At 38.4% G+C, this 11,735-nt stretch overlaps 1 long non-coding RNA gene across 1 annotated transcript; it reads left to right on the top strand.

Annotated features, from left to right (window-relative positions):
- Positions 1–326: 326 nt before the first annotated feature.
- On the top strand, positions 327–4,548 carry LOC145311632 (uncharacterized; the record flags this gene model as incomplete). The annotated part of the gene is made up of 7 exons (XR_013876713.1): positions 327–389; positions 831–876; positions 2,274–2,341; positions 2,790–2,843; positions 3,234–3,307; positions 3,791–3,864; positions 4,482–4,548. It is a non-coding gene; the product is annotated as an uncharacterized LOC145311632 (long non-coding RNA).
- Positions 4,549–11,735: the final 7,187 nt, after the last annotated feature.

Raw genomic sequence — 11,735 nt, 5'->3', positions numbered from 1 at the left:
CCCCTCCCTCCCTGTCTGTTTTACATGTTCATTATACCATTCCTTTTAACCTTGCTTACCAACCAGGGTTCTAAAGGGATAAGACAATGGCCGATAACTTGATGTACATCCCTAATGTTAATACACAATATAAATCCTTCTGTAGATTACAGTTAGTGGTTGGAATGTTTGACAACTCAACTTAATATTCCAACCAATCAAAATATACTAAAAGTACCCTACGTTGTTAAGTCAACGAATAAGTAAAAAATTTGGGGACTAGTGTAAGAAACAGCCCAATATTCCCTCCAGTTATACATGTTCCATATTCTTTTAATCTTGTATAGCAAAACAATCAAATAAATCCGCCAACAAATTCCAGTCTTGAAAATTACAAGAGTAACTTTAAGGTATTTATTCCTTTATGAAAGTAGTAGGATGCCTGTCTTTAAGATCTCGTTTGTTGTACCGATATGATTCTGCTTTACAGTGAAGCTTTCTATAAGTCGAGTGAATGTATATAAATGTTTGGGAGCTATAACTTAAATTTGAAATTATCGTCAATTGTCTTATCCCTAACGTTTCCTGCTTTTTGCCTTAATGTAAGAAAACTTGTAAAAATAGCTTCTAATAAACTGTATTTAAGGAATCGATATCATATATTTGCACCAAATTTTTATGTACTCTAAAAAATTTATACTCGCAGCTGTCTAAAATAACGATACACCGCATTTTTACACAATTCCCTCCCCTTTTACAGGATAAACGAACTAACCAATAAATGAGGTTCATATTAGCAATCTAAATTTACAAATTCCCCCTCTCGTCTTATTCTATATCCATTATTTTAGATAAATAACCTTCATCAGATACAAACCCAGCCAGTCACTAATCAGGTAAGAAAGAAAAAAATATAGGATTTGTTAAAAGTAATTTTAATTGATTAAAAAAATATGTCAATTTAATCTTAATTACATGTAATATTAATCCATATCTATAATACAAAGTAGAACGATGTCTGTCCGTCTGTCTGTCCGTCTGTCTGATCGTCTGTCCGTCCCTTAAGATCTCGGTAACCACTGAACCGATTGGATTCTACTCTTTAGAGAATATACCTACTGGTCCTGTGGTGGTTTTAGGCTATTTTCTTGAGGGGTGGGACACCCCCAACCCCCCAAAAGCCAAAAAATCCCCCCCGTTATTTTTTTTTGCTGAAGATTTCCTTGGTCCTTTTACGAATTTTGCCAAATTTTTTTTGATCACCTCTTGGGTCAAAGCCCCTAGAGGCTAGGGGCGATGCCGCTAGTCTATAATACAAAGTAGCTTGATGTCTGTCCGTCTGTCTGTCCCCTTAAGATCTCGGTAACCACTGAACCGATTGGATTCTACTCTTCAGGGTATATACCTATTGGTCCTGTGGTGGTTTTAAGCTATTTTCTTGGGGGTGGGACACCCCCAACCCCCCCAAAAAACAAAAAAGTCCCCGCCTTTTTTTTTTTTTTTTATTTTTTTTTTTGTAAGAAATATCCTTGGTCCTTTGTAGAAGATTTCCTTTGTGGAATATTTTTTTTACAAATTTCACCTTACACTTTTTTTACCATCTCTTGGGGCAAAGCCCCTAGAGGCTAGGGGCGAAGCCGATAGTATGTATAAAAGTATCAGGCTGTAGGTAAAGATCTCGCTGCTGGACTGATTTGACAACCTGAAATTGGAAAACTTATAATTGCTGAAAGTCACAAACTATCTGTATTACCTATGTATTTTAGATTCGATTCGAACCTATCACCTCTCCGACTATGAGCGGATGCACTACGTTAAGCCACGGTTGCGGGTTTACTTTACAGCGTTGCGGAGCCGTTTGATTTTGGTGCGGCTCCAGCTCCGGCTCCGCGGAGCCGTCTGTGATGATGGTGGCTCCGGCCTAAAATCGAGAAAAACTCGGCATATTTTTTTTCCCACGTCTATTTTGGACTTTTGAAGGTTTTAAAAGTTTAATTTTTGATAAAAATGGACTTGAAAACTTAAAAGGGGCATTTGCACATGACAAAACAGAGTTACCAAATTATAATTCATAAAAATCTCTTTTTTTATCTAGTCCGGAGCCGGAGCCGTTTTTTAACGAAAATTACGGCTCCGGTTCCGCAACACTGCTTTTTAAAAACTTATTTCAATTATACATACAGCTTCGCTACTTTCACTTCCAATCACCGTGTGCATCTGAATCCTAACTTCAGAGAATCAGCAGGGCTACATACACAAATAAAAACTAAATATGTAAAATGTGTTTGTCCTAGGGTATGTGATAGAAAGAAAAACCCAAGTTCCCATCAAGGATATACAGCCAGATTTTTCCAGAAATCAGGTATGCTGCCGTATTAGAGATCTTGACAGCAAACATTTATTTTATTCATGCTGTCGAGAGTAAATAGTAAAATAGAGAAATTTTTTAACAATATTATATGGTATATCTTTCAAAGCGTTTCTTCATTTATTAATATATTAGATTATCAACCTTTTTAAGCTTTGTTTTTATGCTTGTTCTCATTCTCTTAAAAAGCAAAAAATTTCTACATTTAGGGTCAGTCTATTTGTCCGTTGGTTCGGGTATGTTAGAATTCACATATTAATTCAAAACTTGCAATAGTGAATCTCAATAAAAATTAAACATATATTAAGTGCTCAGTAGGAGGGTAGGGGATGGAGTTATGGAGGGGGGGGGGTCGTTATTTTAGCCCGCTGCGAGTTTTACTTTATTATAGAACATGAAAATGTGGTGTAAGTTCCAAGTAATAAAAAATCCATTAATTTAGAGCATGTTAAACCGAACTCCCTGGTGTAACAAACATTTCTATCCACAAAACAAGGTAAAGGCTAGGGATCTTAAGGGATAAGACAATGGACGATAAATAGATTACACTTATTATTATAAATAAAGTTATCTACCCCTTCTGCAGATTACAATTAGTGGTTGAAACGTTTGAACTCTATGAATCAACTTAATGAAACAACCAATGAAAATTAAGTTGAAGTCCCCAAAGTTATTATAAAACTTTAGGGACTAGTGTAATAAACAGCCCACTGTCACCCCCCCCCCCCCCAACTCTCCTGGGTGGAGTTAGGAAAACCTTGTAAATAAAGCTAATTCTCATATTGAACACTAGCGGCTATGCCCCTGGAGGCCTCTAGTGGCACTTTACATGTTTTTTTTAAATAATACGATTTTTTGTGATTCCTCTATCCTTGTTTTGTTTAAGGAGTGTAAACTGGCCTCCCGCCCCCGGACACAAATGTAACTTCACCTGCCAGAATGAGATTCAAGTACAGAAAGGTATGTTAAGGACTAATGACGTCCAAGCTTTTTTTATTAGGTCGGGGGGGGGGGGGGGGGGTCTGAACTTGGTTTGGGGATAAAATAGTGCTTGAAGCGAATTGCGGGTTTGGAAGGGTAATTCTCCCCTCCTAAAATGTTTAGATTGACTACGTTACCCTAAAAAATAGAAGAAAAGGGGCAGTTCCGCGAAGTGCATTTTAACTTCATCAATCTAGTGAACTGCATATTTTTTCAGTTCAATCTACATCTATAAGACATATATTTGAAAGAAAATTAATTTTCTACCAGGTAGTTAGGTTGGGGGGGGGGGGGGATAGTTTTTTTTGATATTTTTAGTAAATTCTTTTTATAAGGGGGTGTTATTTCCCTTTTCCTTAACACACGTCCCAATACTCCGTGTTTTATATTTGTCCTTAGTGGTCTTGATATTAAAGTCCAACTGCATGTTTTAGCCCATTTATAATATATACATCTTTTCAGAGATAATCCGCTATCCTGCCTCTCACTTCATCAACATATTCAAGGACAAAAAGAAAAACTTGGACGAAGACTTGGTAATTTTTTGTGCAGATTTCTCATAATAATTTTCATTTGATATGGACTTGGTTGGTTGGTCTGTCGGTCATGCTACAAAAGAACCATTTGTCTAATGATAACGTTTCCAGGGAGGGAATAGGGACATTATTATACTAGCTCCCAAAGTTTTATAATAACGTTTTCTTATTTGTTGGCTTTATAACTTTGGGGACTTTAATTTTACTTTGATTGGTTGTTTCATTCAGTTGAGAGACCAAATGTTTCAACCATTAATTGTAATCTATAAAAGGTTTATTTTGCGTGTCATCATTTTATCGGATATCGTCTTATCCCTTTAGATCCCTGAATCTTGTTTAATTTAGTTACCAGTAGTATTAAATGAGATTTTTAATATTCATGGTTTTTATATTTTCAAATGTGGAGTGCATAAAGGAGTCTGCTTGGAACTGCGATATATTGTACTTATTTTCATTAATTTCAAGGTCATTATATAGGGCAAGGTTTCTGTATATTAATTTTAAACTTGTTTAGCCTGTAAGTTTTAGGAAATGATTTAGAGATGTTTATGGTTTGTATGATTTTACATCAAAGAACATTTTTTTTATTTTTAAAAACTAGTTTTGATGTTATTTAGTTGCCTGAAGTGACAGATGAGATTTGTAATGTTGATGGTGAAACTATTCCAAATTTCAGCAAACAGGTGACATGAACTAACATTCAACCCTGGGAGGGAGGGGAAATTGGACTCTATATTAATATGGTACCCAAAGGTTTATTAATATGCTATATATAAGCTGACTTGGATTTTTCGGTGCTTTTAAAAATATTGATTGGTTGGTTTTAAATAGGAGTGTCTAAACTTTTCAACTAATAAGTTAAATTTACAGAAAAGTTTATCATTATTATGCATAAACATCAATTTATCGGCCATTCTCTTATCCCTTATGATCCTGTATAATCAGGGTTGTATAATCTTCATATATATCCCCTGCTAAAGGGGGAAATTACAGAATATGTGGGAGGTGTAAAAAATAAAGTGCACTGAAGACAAATGGCCGTCTGTTCGTCTTTCTGTCTGTTCGTCTTTCTGTCTGTCCGTCAGACACGGAAAGGGGGAAATGTTGTTTTCTCCCCATGCCCAGATGGACCTACGCCAATATCTTTTTAAAGAGAGAGGAAGTTTGGCTGGGACTTCCCCCCCCTCTGTTGCAAAAAAAGACATCTCCTTGTTTTCTTCTTGCAAAGGTCCCATGGGACTTGTCTTTCTGAGCCTCCTGGTCTTCTTTGCCACCCTCGAGGGGGCGTTCCCGCTTGGCCCACTGTAAGGCGGTACCATTCTTGATTCTTCTTCTTCTGAGGCGTTCTGTACCGATAGTACACTGCCTACTGCTCGTGCCTTTAACGTCTTGTGTCTGGCCAGGTTTGCTACTGTGATCATCATCCCACAGATGTCACATCAGGATCTTCTGGATGGAGGTCTTGGTTCCGGTGGTGGGGGGTTCTGCCCCCCGCATGTTCTCCTGTGCCTTGCAAAGTTGCTGGTTTTGATCTCCCTTCTTTGATCATGTTTTCCTTGCCTTCTTCATCCTCATCCTCAATAGTAATCACCTCAATGGGTTCATCTTTAATTTCTGGTCAGTAGCTGATTTCCCCTTTATATCTTGGTAAACGAGTGAGGGGCTAACTCATCCAGTAATTTTTTTTGTAAATTCATCTTGAACCATCAAGCCAGAGTTTTTACAAGTGGGACACTTAATCTCGCTGCAGTGGTCAAGGCAAGTTGAAAATTGTATCTATGGTGGCTACTCTGACAAGAATCTCACTCTTCAGCCCAAATGATTGCATGTGCTTGCAGTTCTGAGTTCTTATTGGTATTTCCATTTTTCTTGAGGATATTGTCTCCTTGTTTTCTTCTCGTGAAGGTCCCATGGGACTTGTCAGTTGTCTTTCTAGCTCCTGGTCTTCTTTGCCACCACTGAGGGGGCTCCCACTTGCGCCACGGGAGGTGGTATCATTCATGATCATTGTCTTGTCTCGGGTATTCTATCTCGAAAGATACTCCCCATCTTCTTACAAGCAGTTTAGTCGTTTGTGTCTGGCCAGGTTATTTGATGATATTTGGGCTCCACACCTGTCGCATGGAACTTTTGGCTTGGCCGTCGTCGTATTTTGACCTCTATTTTCTTCAGGTGCACACTTTTTTCTGTGTCTTGCAAAATTTGATGCAGACACTTCTTTTAGACATTTATCACATTTCTTATTATTAACATTTCTAGCCACTAATCCTGTACAGACCTTCTTGTGATGGTTAGGTTTGATTTTCCTAGGAAATTTTTATCACATTTATCACATTTGAACATTTTTTCTGACTAGATATTTCATGTATTCTACGTTCATGGTTCGTCACTCCTGTTTTTGTGAGGCATATTCTGCCACATCCTTCATATGAGGCAAACTAGTGACAGGACTGTACCTGGATCCTGGTTCCTGTGCCCGCTCATTTCTGGAATCTTCTTTCCTTTTCTCCTCTCCCATTTTTCCAGGTATTTCATCCTGGTTTTCACAGCCTTCCTCCAGATCTTTCTGTCCTTCGTTATTTGACCGATTTTAGTCCAATCCATGCCCGCCTCCTTGACGATTCTTTTCCAGTATAGCACTGTTTTTCTTTTCTTGCCCGGAACTTTCTCCTATAGTCTCCAAGTCCTCCAACCATCCAAGAATTACAGCTTTCGTCATTCTGGAATCATCCATCCTCATAACATGGCCTATCCTTTGGAGTACACGTTTTTCTATTTTGTATCTTAATGTCTTAATCTTTAGTTCATTACGGATATCTTGCATATTCTTTTCTTCCTCCTGCATTTGAAAAAGTGGTGGTTTTGTTTTGTTACTCCAAATATAGCGGTATTTTTTGTCCATTGTCCTTTGCATTTTTAGAATTTCCCCAACTTGCCAGGTCCGGGTGTGGCAATCAAACAACATAGTAGATTCTATGCATGCCTCTATAATTCTTGCTTGTAGACTTTTGGATATTTTTGTTCTTTTAGCCGATGCTTTACCTTTATCCATGCACTTCCAGCCTTTTTGATCCTGTTGTTTGTGTCTTCTTTCCAGCCCATTAAACAACCTAGGACGCGAGTTTTTCTACACTCAGCCTTACCAAAATCTAGGAACTCTTCTTTATCTTCTGTTGTTGCGCTCTTCAAACTTGTCCATCACTTTTTTAATTTCTCTGACACCTTGTTCAGCTCTTTCTTTTTTCCAATGACTGTTGTATCATCGGCAAAAAGCCCTTGGGAGATTTTTATTCTCTTGGCCTCTGAATTTCCTTTCTCCCATCTGCCTTGGCTAGGGAAACAGCTTCCAGGAACCCAATTATAGTTTAATCCATAATCCAGGTTGTTTCCTCAGCTTTCCTTTTTCTAGCTTTTTCACCCTGTCTCATAACTACCTGGTGGTATATGTTGAAAAGTTGGGGGAGGAAGGTCCCCCTTCTCTTAATCCTCTCTCTGTGGTCCATTCTTCACTCTCTCCTTCTCTGCTTTTTATCCGGTAGAACGTAGTTTCATGAAGATCTTTCAGCACTCTTAAAAATTTTGGTCCCATTCCACACTTTTCTAATATTCTCCATAGAGCTGGTTTATTAACTCTTGGGTACGCTTTTCTTAGGTCTAATAATCTTGCTGAGGGTCTCGAGTCTTCAGGTAGAGTCTCTCCCTTGGCCTCCAGCCTCTTTAACAGATCCTCTGTGTCCTCCAGGATCCTGTACATAATCTGGGTTACGTCCGCCGTAGATCTTTCTTTTCGAAACCCAGATTGGTCATCGTCCAGAAGATTAAGTTGTTCTGACCAGATTCTTAATCTATCTGCCGCGATTCTGCCTAGAATTCTGGACCCCATGGCCAGTAATACAACCCCTCTGAAGTTGTTGGTGTTGTTGCGGTCTCCTTTCTTAAACAGAGGTATGACTTGTCCTTCCTTCAACTCTACTTCCCATTCTATGGCGTCATTCTCAAACATAAACTGTATCAAGTCCACAATTTTCTCCAGAATAATTGGTCCACCTTGAAGTATGTAAATCAGTCGAACTCCGTCCTTGCCTGGTGCCGAATTTTTCATCTTTTTCATTTGTGTTAAAATCTCCTCTCTTGAAGGTGTTTCATCCAACTGAATTGCCCACCTTCTGGCCTCTTCGCTGTTCCTTAGGTCCTCCATTTTGTCAACAGCCTCGAAAATAATCTCTGGGTCATTTTCAAATCTATCTTTAGATATTCTTTGGAAATGATCCTTAAACTCTTCTTTGGTGATTGTGGTGGTTTCAGGAGCGGTTTTAAAGCCTCTAGTTCCAAGTTTTTTTAGAGTTTTATATAAGGTTCCAGAGTCACCTTTTTCTCCAGCTTCTTGGCACTCCTTGATTATGTTTTCCCACCAATCTTTCTCCCACTGTCTTGTCTGTCTCTGTAACGTACTTCTGGCCTCTTTCAGATCTGTCTTGGCATTATTCAGATCTGTTTCAATCTGTAGTCTTTCATCATCTGCTGTCTGTCTCGACCTCTCCATCAATTCATTTCTTCTATTTACACATACAGTAATCCTATCTCTTAGTCTTTTCACTTCATCTTCTTTGTCTATCATCCATGGGTTCTCTATTTTTTTCTCTTCAATTCCACACACGTCTGTTGCGGCTTTGATTGTAGTTTCCGTTATCTCCTTCCATCTGTCATTTATATTTTGATTGTTGTTGGCATCTTCAGCTTCTTCAACAATGTTATTTATTTTCTCACGATAATTGTTGGCTACTTCTGTATCTCTTAATCTTTCCCATCTTATTTTGGGCGATCTTTTCTTTGGTCTGTTATGTTTCTTTGGTTTGTTTAAAATTATTCTGACTCTCACCGGTTTATGATCTGACAATGAAATTTCGTTTATCACATTAAGTTTTTGTACCAATTTGTGTCTTTGATTGCTTTTCACCAGGAAACCATCCAGTTCATACCACCTTCTTAATGCTGGATTAAACCATGTTCCTCTTCTTTTGTTTTGAAAATAACTATTAACATAGGCTAAATTGTTTTCTTGGCAAAAATCTATGAGTTCTTCCCCTTGTCTATTTGATGATCTTAGTCCAAAACGGCCGCAGACATCTGGCCTCTCTTCTCCTTGACCTACGTGGGCGTTGAAATCTCCACCCACTAATAATATTTCTTCTTTCTTGACTTTTTCTACGTGACTTTTAAGATCTTCTTTGGCTGTCTCTATCTCCTGTTCATTATTTCCAGACCACACTGGCATATATGTGGCCGTTAAAGTTAGGTCCTTTACTTTAATTGATATTGTCCTCTCGTTTCTTACAGTTACTTGACCAGTTTCACACCAAAGTTGAAGTAGCTGGTCTCTTAATAGAATGGCGGCTCTTTCCGTGAATATGATGGCGGTCAGTAGCTCATCTTGTCCTAACCAATAAATACCACCTGTTTTAGCTTTTATCTCCGACAATAAAACAGCGTCCCATTTATTCTTCCTTGCAAATTCTGCTACAGCTTTCGCTTTCCTTTTGTTAAAATTATCTAGTGGCATTCTCTGTACGTTCCAGGTTACAACATCAAAGACATTTTCTTTAGTTTTATTTTGTTTGAGTTTTCTTTTATCTTCCCTCCTATTTTTTCTTCTTTCCCTTCTTCTTGCTTTTCCTTCCATTGTTTTATCCCTTGGTCCTGGGTTGGGGTGAATGGTCCTAAGTTTATATGTTATGTGTGCAACTATATTACGACGACATTTGTATACTGCTTGCTTGAACTTTTGCCTCCATGTTTTTTGAGAGGGAGAGGAGTCGGCTGGTTTCTTCCCCCTCTGTTGCCAAAAAAAGCCCCCGTAGCTTCCAGGTTGCCCTGTACTTCTGCAAGGTTTTGCTCCTTCTGACCTCCTGGTCCTGTTTGCCATCCTGTGGGATGTTCCCGCTTGCGCCGCTGGGAGGCCTGACCATACCACAAGCTCATTCATGATCATGTGTTCCTTGCCCTCTTCATCCTCATCCTCAATATTAATCACCTCAATGGGTTCATCTTTAATTTCTGGTCTGTAGCTGATTTCCCCCTTTATATCTAGGTTAACAAGGTGAGAGGGGGACTCGTCCAGTAATTTTTTTGTAAATTTATCTTGAACCATCAAGCCAGATTTTTTACAAATCGGACACTGAATTGTGCTGCAGTGGTCTAGTTGAAAATTTTATCTATGGTGGCTACTCTGACTAGAGTCTTACTCACCAGCCCAAATGATTGCATGTGCTTGCAGTTCTGAGTTCTTATTGGTATTTCCATTTTTCTTGAGGATATTGTCTCCTTGTTTTCTTCTCGTGAAGGTCCCATGGGACTTGTCAGTTGTCTTTCTAGCCTCCTGGTCTTCTTTGCCACCACTGAGGGGGCTCCCACTTGCGCCACTGGGAGGTGGTATCATTCATGATCATGTGTTCCTTGCCCTCTTCATCCTCATCCTCAATATTAATCACCTCAATGGGTTCATCTTTAATTTCTGGTCTGTAGCTGATTTCCCCCTTTATATCTAGGTTAACAAGGTGAGAGGGGGACTCGTCCAGTAATTTTTTTGTAAAGAGGGGGGGCGAAAGTGACACTTTTTGAAACCAAAACTAAAAGTCAACAAAGGAACTCAACTAAAAAAAGAGTTACAGGTCTGAGATTTTGCATGGCAGTTGCTTTATAGGGGTAAAATATGGAACTGTGAAGAAACGGCGGCGCAACCGCCGAAAACCGCCGTTTCCCGCCGAATTTTTTTTTACCTTTTCTCGGCGGTTTTCGGCGGTTGCGACGCCGTTTCTTCACAGTTCCCTATTGTACCCCTATAAAGCAACTGCCATGCAAAATGTCAGACCTGTAACTCTTTTTTTAGTTGAGTTCCTTTGACTTTTAGTTTTGGTTTCAAAAAGTGTCACTTTCGCCCCCCCTCTTTATCTTGAACCATCAAGCCAGAGTTTTTACAAATCGGACACTGAATTGTGCTGCAGTGGTCTAGTTGAAAATTTTATCTATGGTGGCTACTCTGACTAGAGTCTCACTCTCTAGCCCAAATTATTGCACATGCTCGCAGTCTGAGTTCTTATTGGTATTTCCATTTTTCTAGAGGATATAGGGCACTTTAGGTTGACAACCATATGATCACAGATGACTTCACCCTTCTTCTCCCTGTTGAAATGTTCCTTTATAAAATACTTCTTGGATTGTGGGTCAGCTCTAACAATATCCTTCAATTTTGTTTTCAGTTTATATCTCAAACACATTTTTTTCAATTTCTTTGATCTCTTAGTGAAATGAATCAAGCAAAGTAAGCTTAGACAAATTAATTTGCACATCAAATGTCGCCTTGAATACTTACTTGATAGAAATTAATTTGAATGAGAAATTGGGAAAAATTAAACTCACAAAATGGTATTGAACCTGCCTATTATCCTAAAGATGCTGTATATTTAAGGAGGTAATGGTGGAAGTGATCCTGATGTGATAACCCTAGATGACGATGATGACATAGGAATTCAACATTAATTAGTTTTTAAATTAAAAGGATGTCTGTCAGTCTATGTGTCTGTCTGTCTGTCTCTAGCTTAAGATATTGCTAACCACTGAACTGAGATGGTTTTTTGTTACAATATTATGTAGCTTCTCATAGGTCCAGGAAGTACATGTTTAAAACTATTTTGAGGGAGTATTTCAAAGTAGGAAATAGGGATTTGGCCAATTTTGATACTTAAGTATTTTATTTAATGGATTAATCAAAGTTAAGATGTTAATATCCCCAAAAAGGGGTATTTTCAAGTGGGATATAGAGATTTGGTCAAATTTGATACTTAATTAAGTATTTTATATAATGGAATAATCAA

Source organism: Acartia tonsa, unplaced genomic scaffold (assembly GCF_053477335.1).
Source record: "Acartia tonsa isolate MP-2025a unplaced genomic scaffold, ASM5347733v1 sca9, whole genome shotgun sequence".
Taxonomy (NCBI): Eukaryota; Metazoa; Arthropoda; class Copepoda; order Calanoida; family Acartiidae; genus Acartia; species Acartia tonsa.
The sequence above is the reverse complement of the archived record's forward strand: the minus strand, read 5'-3'. Positions and strand labels throughout refer to the sequence as shown.